This window comes from Paralichthys olivaceus, chromosome 5, assembly GCF_024713975.1.
Source record: "Paralichthys olivaceus isolate ysfri-2021 chromosome 5, ASM2471397v2, whole genome shotgun sequence".
Taxonomy (NCBI): Eukaryota; Metazoa; Chordata; class Actinopteri; order Pleuronectiformes; family Paralichthyidae; genus Paralichthys; species Paralichthys olivaceus.
This window is the reverse complement of record NC_091097.1, coordinates 18,297,817-18,310,299: the sequence shown is the minus strand read 5'-3', so window position 1 is coordinate 18,310,299 and position 12,483 is coordinate 18,297,817.

The following is a 12,483-nucleotide window of genomic DNA, read 5'->3' as shown; positions in this document are numbered from 1 at the left end:
CACATGCTTATGCTCCAAATGAGCAGATGCCCACTCGCCACAGTTTAACAAAGCCAGTCTCAGATTTGAAAACTCAACCTCATAGGTCACTTTAAACTGTGACACACTCGATAAAACAGCGTCATGGTCAGAGAGGCCTCAAGAAAATTCCTATTGTCTGTGATCCCACTCTCCACACTAACTTCCTGCATAATGCGCGAAGAGTTTTCCAGCCTCGTTCTCTCATCTCTAATGTCTTGACCTTTTCGCCCGTCGGAAGACTTGAGAGGGGGAGAGGGCTGCGGCTGGTGGTGTCAGGACAGAAGATGCATGCAGGGATTATGTGAGAGCTGTGACATTCTGTGGTGGGATGTGACCTGCTCCTCTCCGTCAATGCTTTGAGGATCAGTCAGACGTTCGCTCAGATTTACCCTTGAGGTCGGCGCCGCTCACGGGCTGAATTGACGTTTTGATGCAGCGGCAGTTACAGTATCGAGGCTCATCACAGGTTCATTCTGTGTGATGTGAGACAACAAAGACGTCATTATCGCTGCCTCACAATAGTTAAAATGGCAGTGAGACATTTTTCGTCCATGATGAAAGTGATCTCAGAAATGTGCTTCGCTCAACAGCGTGGTTCCAAAAGTAAAAAAAACCCATTCACCATTTTTAAATATAAACTGCATTTTAAGATTTTTTTATCTCTCGATGTCCCACAATCCTCGGGTGTAATACCAACGTCTTTGATTGGCGGATCTCGTTGTTACCGTGGAAATATTGACCGCGTCGGCTACGAGCAGATGGCTAGTGTTGCTTTGGATTATTTTTGCATATTTAAACAAGATTTTTTTAATTAATCATTTTTTACACTCAAATTATGCAGCAGAGCGAGCACCAGACTCGTGGTTATTTTCTGCTGTTACTTGAATATGCACAAAGTTTCACTGTGCAGCTTTAAGTTCTGATTTAATTAATTTAAGAGCTCTCATAATCATTCGTCCACATTCAGTGTGATGATAGGAATATTTGTGAGGACACGAGCAGATGTCAGCTGAACTGGCCGCTCACCAGAGTTCTCTGATGAACCTGGAGTCCGATCCAAGGCTGGGCCAGGCCATGGGAAACTTGACGTCAAAGAAGTTCGCCCTCCAAAATAAGTAACCTTTTTTCCCCCTGTCCTTCCCGGTCTGGCCTGCATTTTCATATTTCACTGGTATTTCCGGATGGCTCCCACATTTGCAAAATAAAGGCCATCAGAGTAATCATTATAATGTTGAACAATAATAACTGGGGGAACTGAATGAAAGCCTGGAGAGGCTTGTTGACCTTTCAGAGCTAAACTGGTCCTGGCTTCTGTCTGTGCACTGCTGAGCCCATTGTGTTCCCAGACCTTATCATTGTGTTGCAGTTTCCTCTCCCCGCTGCGTGTGTGCACATGTGCATGTGTGAGATTTAGTGTATGACTTGATGCATGTGTGTGCGTCTTGCCCTTGTGTATACATATTTGTGTGTGTGTGTGTGTGTGTGTGTGTGTGTGTGTGTGTGTTTTAGTGAACTCTGCCGGCGCACTACAAAGGTACAGAGGCTCGAGGAGTGTTACACGTCCTTTCACACTGCGTGGATCCTGCAGTTCTGGTTTCTCGATTCTTGATCTGTTTCCTGGGCGAGAACACACATGTTGACATAAAGCTGCGACATAATTAAAAGAGATGCAACCACATGAGATGTCACAGTACAGCTTGTACCTTTAATTAAAGAAAAAAATCATAGTCTACGTTTTCCTTTTCAGTCCAAGTCGAGATTTTCTATAAAAATGCACGATCAAAAGTCAAACATTACAGAGGAGAACAGATGGGTAGCATGAATGTGGACTTGCAGATACTGTATGTCTGCTCAGTGATACAGTGGATGTCATAGAATCAGAGGAATCTTCTTCTCTCTGCTTCAGCTCTCAATCAATGCTCTCGCTAAATCCCAAAGAAAAAACTTTTAACAGTGAGTCTGATTCATAAAAGTTCAAATGTGACGAGAGCTTCAGTCATCAAGTCTTTACCACAGCTCAGGACTGAGTGATGGATTCTCTCTTGGTCATAGTCTGCAGGAATGGAAAGAACCAGGGTCTCCACCTGTTGCACAACCCCCATCCCCCCACCCCCCTTCCCCCCGACCTTCTCCACTGACTGGTGTGGGAGCGAGACATCCTATGATGTCACGATCAGCTCTGTTCTCCCAGACAATACACCCACACCTCCGGGGCTTCCCCTGCCCCGGCAACAGGGGGAGCTGTTGTGTCCTGCTGGTATGTGCGCTATGACTCATCGCCTCCTTTCTCCCACGCAAGACACACACGCAGTCGTTCTCACACAAATGCTTGAACAGCCATACACAGCTGCTGACTCCCAGAGTTCCATAGTGATACACACATACAAACACAGAGTGCATCACTGGGTATACAGTGCAGGGAATGGACAAAAGGGACGGGGGGCTGCATGTAGGATGTGGGGGCGGACTGATGGAGATGTTGCCCCTGGCAACTGATATCCCAACACAGCTCTGACCCTGCTAACGTCTGTGGCTGATTGAATCAATGGCAGTATTGATACACACGGAGAGAGTGAGACAACAGGGGGTGGGGAGGAGAGAGGGGCAGTGTGTTTGTGTCTCTCTTTGTGTGTGTGTGTGTGAGTGAGTGTGCTTAGTTGCTAAGTGTTGTTTTTTTGTGTTAAATATTCATCATGCAACTATTGTGTCCAAGATGCTAAAATGCATGTGTCGTTGTTGTGTGTGTTGATGAGATGAAACTTTGTGTGTTTACATGTTAGTCTCCAGACGAGCCCACGTGTTCTCTCATACGTGTGAATATTGTGAACTTAATTAATAACACTTTATTTTATACCAGTGTAATTAACACACTATTTTCACCGTAGATATAAAGGATGACCAATACTGAGTCATTGTGGTGAATATGTCGGTAAACAAATAGCTAGTGACACATTCAACTCTCTACGCTCTCTTTCCTCTGTTTTTCGACTCCACCAATTCATTTGGGAGATATAAAACTTTTTAGCTGCTGTTTCTTTGTACGTATTGATTCTCCTGCTGCTAAATACAGAGTTCACCTGACAGTTACTGGACTTGTGAAGAGTTGTGAGAATGAATCAAAAAGGTTCGAGGGCTGAAAAACCAAAACAATGAGCTGAAAGATCCTTCAATGCTACGTAACACAGAGGAAATAGATGGGTGCTAATTATTCTTTCATCCTTTTTTCTTTTGAAAATACAAAAATCTTGATAGTCCTTGAAAGTCTTAATAACTGTACCTTATCAACATTTCTAACCTCTCGTATGAAAACACATTTTAAATTATTGCTGTACTGTTTTATATCCTGCCACGATCTGTCGGTGATCTGCTGGTGTCGAGGCCGATAAGGGAGTGCCTACAACAAACTACCTCTGGTCATCAAAGCTATCCTTCTATTGTCCCCCCACGCACAGGAAGCAAGGTTTGTTTTGTTATTGTTGGATGAGGGAGAAGGAGCTGTGTGTGTGTGTGTGTCTGTGCGTGTGTCAATGAATCCTGTGTGTTCATTGTGCGATTTATGTCTATATGTGAATACATTTTACTCTAATGTATGTGAGTTCTGTGTTTAAACATGTTGACATTGTGTCACAGGTGTGCGTTTATTCATCTGTGTGTAATGTACCTATTGCAGCCAGAGGAAGCCGTCAGTGTACTGTACCTGAGTCAGAACGGAAGAGCAGCTTAAGCGGCCCTTGGCTCAGCGGAACACGGAGCCGTGCAGGAAGACACCTGGGAGCTGAGGGAGAACAAACAAACCCGGAGGGGGGAAGAGGAAGACGAGGGAGAGGAGAGGCAGGATGAGGAGAGAGAGAGAGAGAGAGAGTGAGCGGCAGAGCAGCTGCTGGTAAAAAACTGTGTCCAGGAAGAAGGTTGGAGCAAAGACTTCCGCTTTATACGTCAGTGTAGCATCGTTGTGACTGAGCTGTGTATGAACAGAGGTTTGAAAAATCAGATTCTCCCTCCAAGTAAATGCAACTTCCGAGTTTTCGTCTCCGTCGTTTGCAGAGATTATTGATACCAATCTCATGTCTATTCTTCATATACATATATATATAACATAGAAAAAGATTCTGGCCAGATGTTAGATGAGAACTTGTGTGTCCGTCGCGCATTCAGAAACATTATCAACACATTTTTCTGGAGCTCTCTCATACAGCCCCTCCCCATACGTTCAGGAAAATGTTCAGAATGTTCTTTCTATAAAACGCAAGAACAAGAACGTGGAACATAAAGACTTGTGTTGTGATTATCATATAGTCTTTAAACAGCTGGATTGATAAAGACAGACAGGTGCACATCTGTGTGTCGCCGTCGTTTCCCAAAAGCTAAGAGATAAGAATGTTGGACGAGTGCAGGAAAACCTTGGAGCGATGGTTTTTGTCTTGTGATGAACTGGCTGCTGTTGTCTTCTGTTTAAAAGTTCACAACATTCAACAAACATTTTATTTCGTGCCCTTCTGACAAACAGGACCTCACACAGAAGCACTTCAGTAGTCATCACATCCTTGACACAGTTCCCCAGCTGAACTGGGCCACTCCAAAGTTTTCGTCCCCCTCTGTCTCTGCACGTCTTTTGTTTTCAGACACAATTTTCATTGTATCATGAGTAGGAGGGGATGGAAATCACGGCTGCGGCAGATGCCAAGCAACTCTGTCCTCCGTGACCCTCGCTGGCAGTCGAGAGTCGGCTGCAGCAGGTCTCCTCGACTGCCAACCCCCCCTCCGCCCCTGTCTTCTGGGAGGTAAAGCCTGGATTTCCCCGTTTCCACTCTCCCTACCTCTTTAACAACTAACACCTCGCACTCACCCTCTCATTTAGCACCAATCCTCTCATTTCCTCTCCTCCCCTTTTAAACCATTATGTCCTTTTAATTCAACACGTTTTCTCCTCCTTGTTGTTCCTCTGTGCCCTGATCACTGAACCTGTCCCAATGGCAACACACATCTTTTTCCATTTTAATTGTGCCAATTATTTCTGTTTTACAGTCCCCAGCTTTATGATTTGTTTTCACGTTTTCATTTCTATGCACCTATAATTATATTCTTGTATATTGTATATAAAAGTGCATTTGCCAGAGTGAGAGGATCCCAACATTGTTTCATCCTCCTCTCGCCATTCCCCAAATCCATCAGATAAGTAATTACATCTAAAATGTAATAAGCAGGTTCACAGCAGAGCTATTTCAGGCATTTCTGGACGCAGTTTTGTATTTCGCCCCGTGTTCCCGCTGCACCACGTCTGTGCTGCCTGGACCTGTCTGATTGTTCGCTTTGATTTCAGAGTCCTCCCCTCAAACAACATATTAAAAGTCTCACAAAGTGTGTGTGAGACACCGTACAGAGGGACTGTTGCAGTGTGTGTGGGGAAATTAGTGTTTGTAGGCGTGTGTGTGTGCAGTATATTGTGTGTGTGGCTGAAGGTGCAGGTGTGCAAGTTCCCTTTGTATAAAAGCCTTCCAAGAATCACGGAGGAGGACTTTGACGTCTGTATAATTTATGGCACCGTTGAGGATTTTCAACTTTCGGTGCACAGCTGCATGGCAGAGCAACAAAGAGCACAGCTACCAAATTACAAAGGTGTCACATCTGGAGGGGGGGGGGCAGATGTGTTATGTCAAATGTCTAATTCAGTGGATCTGTGGAGGTTTTGTTTTCTGCTCATCAGATCCAATGCGGAGTCGTAATGTAAAGTGAGGTCAGAGTTAATGGTGACTGTATGTAGACTTTTATAATGGGTGCTTAATTGAAGGATGTGTGATGAGTTGGGAAAGAACTCATTAAGTTTTGGTGCAGATCCAAAACAGGGAGCGAGTCCGGGCATTTTCTTTATTTTCGCATTATTTAACACTGCAACATGAGGCGTTTCTGACTTTAACTAACTTTGACTTATTTCCCAGGTAACAGTTCATGAGTCTTGATGAAAAAACAAATCAGGCATATTTAAAAGTGTGAAATTTGATTTAATTTAAGGTCACAACTTAGTCTTCTAGTTTAACGTCTGCTAACTGATGCACAGTCAATACGAACACATTTATTAATTCATTTTCACATCTGTATAATTCATACTTCCATGCTGGTGTGATTAAAAAGCTACAAAAACAAAATGCATTAGCAGCAGTGCTATGAAAACAACTGTACCCACTGATCTTAATAGTAATTTGCTTTTTCTAACACGGCCTTGGGGCTCTACTGGGACTTTGGGAACTTTCCTTGGCTTTTATTGTGCATATTGTATTATTGTATGTGTCATTCCACAAATCAACTGTTTCAAATGTGTCTATTCAGTGTGTCATTGCATGATGTCATGTCCTCTCTGCCAGGATGTGAACGTGTACTACCAACTCACATGACAGCTGGTAGACCCCGAGCTTTAGAAAGGAACTGATTTAGATAAAAGCTGTGATAATAAGAATCGACAGTATGAAGTTGAAGTAAACACAAAAACAAGCAGGAAAGTGTGTAACTAAAATCTGGAAATAAATGAGGTCAGAATCAGTTAATGAGTTAAACAGAGACCCACACACACACACACATGCAGGATACACTCACGAGTTGTGACTTCTGAGAGGAATACCAGATGACGGATCATGACACACGCAGCACAACATCATCAGGAAGCCTCCGTGTAAACAGGAACGACTGGGAGGGGCTCAGTGTCTTTGCAGTAACAGAGAGACATTTTTAGATTTGACCGTTACAAATACACCTGTAATCCTGTTCCCCATCCCCCCCTCTCTAATTCTGCTTCCCTTTGTATTTGTGTGCAGCGATAAATCATCGCTCCCACTCAAGATTCAGCTTCTTCAAACTTCCCGACAATCGAGAATAATGATTTTAAAATCTAGGAGTACGGTGAATATCTCTCTCTCAACTCCACAACCACATGAACACGTACCAGGTTCACCAACTGTGTCCGTCTCCTCTCTCTTTCTCCTCTCTCCCCATTTTGAAGTCGTAGACTCAAGATGGACGACACGTCTCCACTTCCTCCCACTATCCAGAAATGAAGCCAAAATACCAACGCTGCCATTTGGGGATGGAGCCGCAGCGTAGAGGTGCCGCTGATACACGTGCTCGGACAACGGCAAGTCAGTCTCAGCTTTTTTTTCAACCATGTTTCTTCCGCATTAAATGGCCGAAATAATAAAAACCAAAAAGACATGAAAACATGTTAAAGTGACGTTCAAAAGAAAAGGAAATAAATAGAAATTCATGAAAACAGAAAAGGGCAAACGCAAGATCTCTCTAAAGGCTGAAGCAAAGAGAAATGTTTTAAGTTTTCTATCAAAGACGTTCACTGAACTCGCTCCTCTGATATCCAGCGACTGTCTGTTCCATTTATAACCAACAATATTAAAAACTTGTGATTGTGATAGTTTCTCCCATCTGGTAAAAATATCCACAGAAGCCACAGCTGCAGAAACCACAGAGCTCCCATCACTAACATCGAGAAATCCAGTCATGAAAGTAATTCAGCTCATGGTTCATATATTTACACACAACAACAACAACAATGGAGTTACATCAGTGAAGATACATGGAGGCTGAGGAACACTATCTTCATTCTTCATCACATTATTTATTCTGTAGGTTTGCGTTCATGATTTATCTTTGTAATCTGGACTTGAAAAGTGAATGTCTCACCGATAAGTAGCTTCAATGCTGCAGGGCGTGTTGCTCATGATTGACAAGCTGACACATGCATTAAAATAAATGCTGCATGAATCAAATCATTAAGCTCACTGAGGAAGTTTGAAAGGACATATTAATTACACAGCTATTAACCTTGCATTAGGCCTACATGGTGTTCATTAGAGTTCAGCTGAATACAGTAGAGAGCAGGGAAGTCCCCTGTGAACCAGGATAGGGAGGGGAGGCTGACAGAGGAATGCAGCCTCTTAGAGCTGAACAAAACCAGGCATTCCTCATGGAGGTGTTTATACTGAGCAGTGTGTTGCGGTCCGTCCTCGCTGCATCTGTCAGTGTCTTCATAATGTCCCCGTCAGCAGCGGGCTCATCCAACACAAATAAAACAGAAAAATAAATGTTGACGCTGTGAATAGTTTGGCTTGGTCCCAAGGTAAAGAGAACATATCAATTTTGGCAAAGCGCGAAAAAACATTTTTCTCTTTCTGACAATCTACATTAATTCAGTTAAACCAAGAGATCTGCACAATGACTGTGTTCAGTCCAACAGTAAAAAATGTCAAGACTAATACTAATAATTGGTTTTGTTTTGACAGCCAATTAAAGCTGTGTGTGTGTGTGTAATTAAATGTGAATCCTGCATGAGTCCATGTTGTTATTAGAGAATGCAATAATTAATGGTCCAGTGCACAATAGAGTCTCCCTTTGCTTTTCACAAAAAAAAGCTTATTTTGCCGTTTAGATTTTGAGGTTATGTTAACGTGGGCGACACAAAACCCTGAACCAGCTGAGATCAGAGTCAAAGGTGAGACCTGGACGAGGATGATAAATCTGTACATCACTTTCCAGCAGCAGAGCTACAAACACCACAGGAACTGCTGCTGGCTGCACTTCACACACTCTGAGTCTTTGAAGAGAGAAACTGACTCACTCGGTTTTCTGCTGAAATATAACGACGTTTTCTCCTCTATTCAAAATCTACCTCGTTATCTTTCTACCCTGATTTGTTGCTTTTTTTTTTCTTTGTTTCAGTCAATTCGGCCACTTTGCATATCTCTGTTTTTTTTATATCTTCCGCTCTCTCTCTCTCTCCGTCCTTGTTTCAGTAGAGTGCATTCCAGCAATTCTTCCCTGTCAGTCTCTCACTCTTTCTCATTCGGACTCATTCGTTAGCTGCGGTTGACGGATCCTTGCTGAGACACGAAGACGTGAATCTGCCATCGCGCTCGGCTCATTCCTGTTGGGTTTAATGGTGAAAAACAAATTGAACCTCTGAGCATGATACTGTGTGATCTGAATCATTTAAGCTGCTTTTAGACATATATCGACCTCCGGATATTTTCCTGATGTTTTCTGGAGAGAACGCAACGATGTCAGACAAGAGAATGTCACAACGAGCGAGCGAGTGAGCGTGTTGATGAAGTTTCTAAAACACAAAGGATGCAAAACTGAAAAAACCAACAGCAAATATCTCAGGATACAAAAGAGCAGCCATACACATAAGAGACACTGATGGAGACGATGAGACCAATGAGATTCGAGAGCTTTAGACGATAAGGGCCGACGTCAGTGTTGATGGAAAAAAACCCCCACGTGATTTCCAGAGCTGCATTTATACGTCATGTTCCCCCTCCCCCACGCTCGACCCAGACGCCACCTTTTACCTTCCCAACATTTTCCTGTTGTTGTCAATGCGTCTGGCAAACAGACCCAATTTTTCCAAATGTTTTCTGGAGACCACGTCTGAAAACGGCTTTAGAGACAATTAGAAAAGTTTCCGATCTAAGCTCTGTTATTATTTTTTTGTTGCAACTGCACACAGATGATTAAGAGCAGTTGTTTTTGTGAATCTATCTGTGCTGATGCATTTGCTGGATAAAAACAAATCAGCCTCTCTCTCTGCACCTGAATCTTCTCATTCAGCCTTTGGATGAGGTTCAGTCACATTCCTGCCTCTGGGGCAGTGAAACCCAAGAGCCGGGGTGAGCTGTCGTACTCGAGGCTGCAGGGGCCGACTAATGACTTCCCATTAGTCCATTAGGTCTGTATGATCGTCTATTATCACAGAGACACGCGCTGAGGAGACTCTATCCCCGGGACTAATCCAGGGTCAGTCGTGTCCTCGACTCTGATGCATGTGACGGCGGCCAAATGTTCACCGTCTGCACAGGCAACATCACACACGTGCACCTACGCAAATCCACGGCCTCTTTGTTCAACACAAATACAGTAGAGCCATGTTTTTTATCTAGACAAGCTCTGGGGTGAAGACCCAACTATGCGATTACTGCGTCAAATTAACCAGTGGAGCTTTTCAGCCGTCCGCGGAAAAATGCAGGAAATCAAATGGCTTCATTGTTCAAATTGAAGATTAGTTCAGGGAGCTGTGACCTTCTCCGGATCCTCTGAAAAGCTTTTAAATATTTGAGGGACTGCTGTCATTTCTCACTCTATTGTTAAGCATAGAGGGGCCTCTGTCCTCCATTCATGGTCGAAAACTGTGTGTGTGTGTGTGTGAGTGTGTGTGAGTGAGAGGGAGAGAGAGAGAGAGAGAGAGAGAGAGAGAGAGAGAGAGAGAGAGAGGGGGGTGTAATTTGTCCCTTACACTTTAACATGTGTAATTTCAGTCTCTGTGTAAGAATGTGATTTTCCTGCGAGATGCACACACACGTGTCTTCATGACTTCAGAGGACATTGCGTGGACTTGCATCGATTTCCTGGATTCTTACTCTAACCATAGTTACTTTACTTGGCTAACTCTAACCCTTACACTAACCTTAACCTAAACTCAACCATAACTTTAACCTAAACTCAACCATAACCTTAACCTAAACTCAACCTTAACCTAATATTAAAACATGTCTTCACTTTAAAATTGAATGATTTATGTTATTTACACACACACACACACACACACACACACACACACACACACACTCACACACTCTTGTATACTTAGGTACAGGTGCATATGCAGGAGTTTAATGAATGTTTGTTAGATGATGGATGTTCCATTGGACTTGTGGTGAGATGTTGCAGTCGCAGGTGTGTGAGCGAGAGTGAGAGAGCGAGTACAGTGTGATTTGAATGCAGGTCTCTGTGGGAAAATCCCTACCTCTAGTCAAGAACCTGCTCCCCCTCCTCTTCCTCCTCCTTTCCTCCTCCTCCTTAGAAACCAAACATTCATCTTTTGGGAGCCACAACCGGAGCATAAAAATTAAATATGTTTAGACGTGTACAGACGTCTTTTTTGTTACTGTCAGGATTTTAACGGTTTATTGAAAAACACACAGTGTGTAATAAATCCGCCTTAAACTGTGTATTTATCACAAGTCCAGTTTTGTGTACTCCCTTTTGAAAAACAAAAAGAGAAAAAAAATCATAAAAACTTAAGTTATGAAGAAGAGAAATGAACACAAGTTACGTTCTGCATCTATTAATACAAACGGTTTGGATGTAATGATTCATTCCACTTGGCATCACCACTGTTTTCTAACTGGTGTTCTAAGTCTCAGTAAGAACCTGTGGCCTTGGCCAAACGTGCGAAAAAATGAACCTCAGTGTAAATATAGCTCCGTAGCTCATGCAGCTTCCGCCAATGACTCTCGTTAGAAAAACAATGGTGTCCTATTATTCACAGGGCCATGATTGAACTGGAAGAAAAGACAGAGGGGACATCCTTCTTAGCTTTAGTACAGATGTTTGAAAAACGGTCAGGGTATAAAATAAGAACAAATCAATCCACTAATAATAATAATAATAATAATAATGATTATATAGTTATACCCCCCGCCCCCCCGTCATGTGATGTTATGTCACCTGGTTGTACCAGTCTGGCTGATATTATTATTTTGGGGCCCGGGGTCATCTGAGTACATGCAGAGTCACCGCCGGTTGCATTGTTCAAAAATGTTCCCCAAACACAGTTGACCGCCAAAGGTCAGGAGTCTGAGAATAACCCCCCGTGATATTTAGAAACACCTTTTGTTTCCTGGGAGCGTCACTTGCGGTGATGCTGAGGTAATAAGAGGAGTCAGTTGGCATGGCAACTATCCCTCTGACCTCTCCAGCAATAGTAGCTGCATAAAGGCCGTTATGCAATAGGCCAGATTTAGAGTTGGGGGTTGCTCATATGTGTTTCTTGCACTTCATAAATATTGTTAATGTTAATTGTTTGTCCTTGACCTTAACAATATAAGATGGTTGTGCTCATCACTGTGCAGAATATGACCTGTTTCAAACATTATATATCTGGATTATTAATTATACTGCACAGTTTTTATTTTGTTTGAATGGTTTGTCTTTAATTTTCCAGAACATATAACTTTGTTATATTAAGGAGATTATAGAAGCAGCATGATTTGAATGTATAGAAACAAATGGTCTTAAACAAAAGACAAAGTTACGTTCAGGAACATCATTAGCTCAATGAGATCTGTGATATTAAGACTGAGGATCCCTTTTTGCTTTATACTGTCTTGTTTACGACAACACGATGTCTTTGATTTGTGCTGGTTTCTTTTGGTTGGATCACGATGAAAGACTTGAGGTCAAGAGAACTTTGCGAGGCCTGGGAAAGAAAGCACAATTTAGATTTTAATAAAATGTTGACCACTTTGCTTTTGCGTCTTGTAAACCCATGAGGGTTCAGCACTGAAGAAACAATCACTCAGTATAAAGTGGCAAGTGATCGTGTCTTTGAGTTTGTTATCCACATCATAGCATGTTTTATTTTATTTCATTTATTTTGTCCTAGTCTATGTAATCTTATTATTT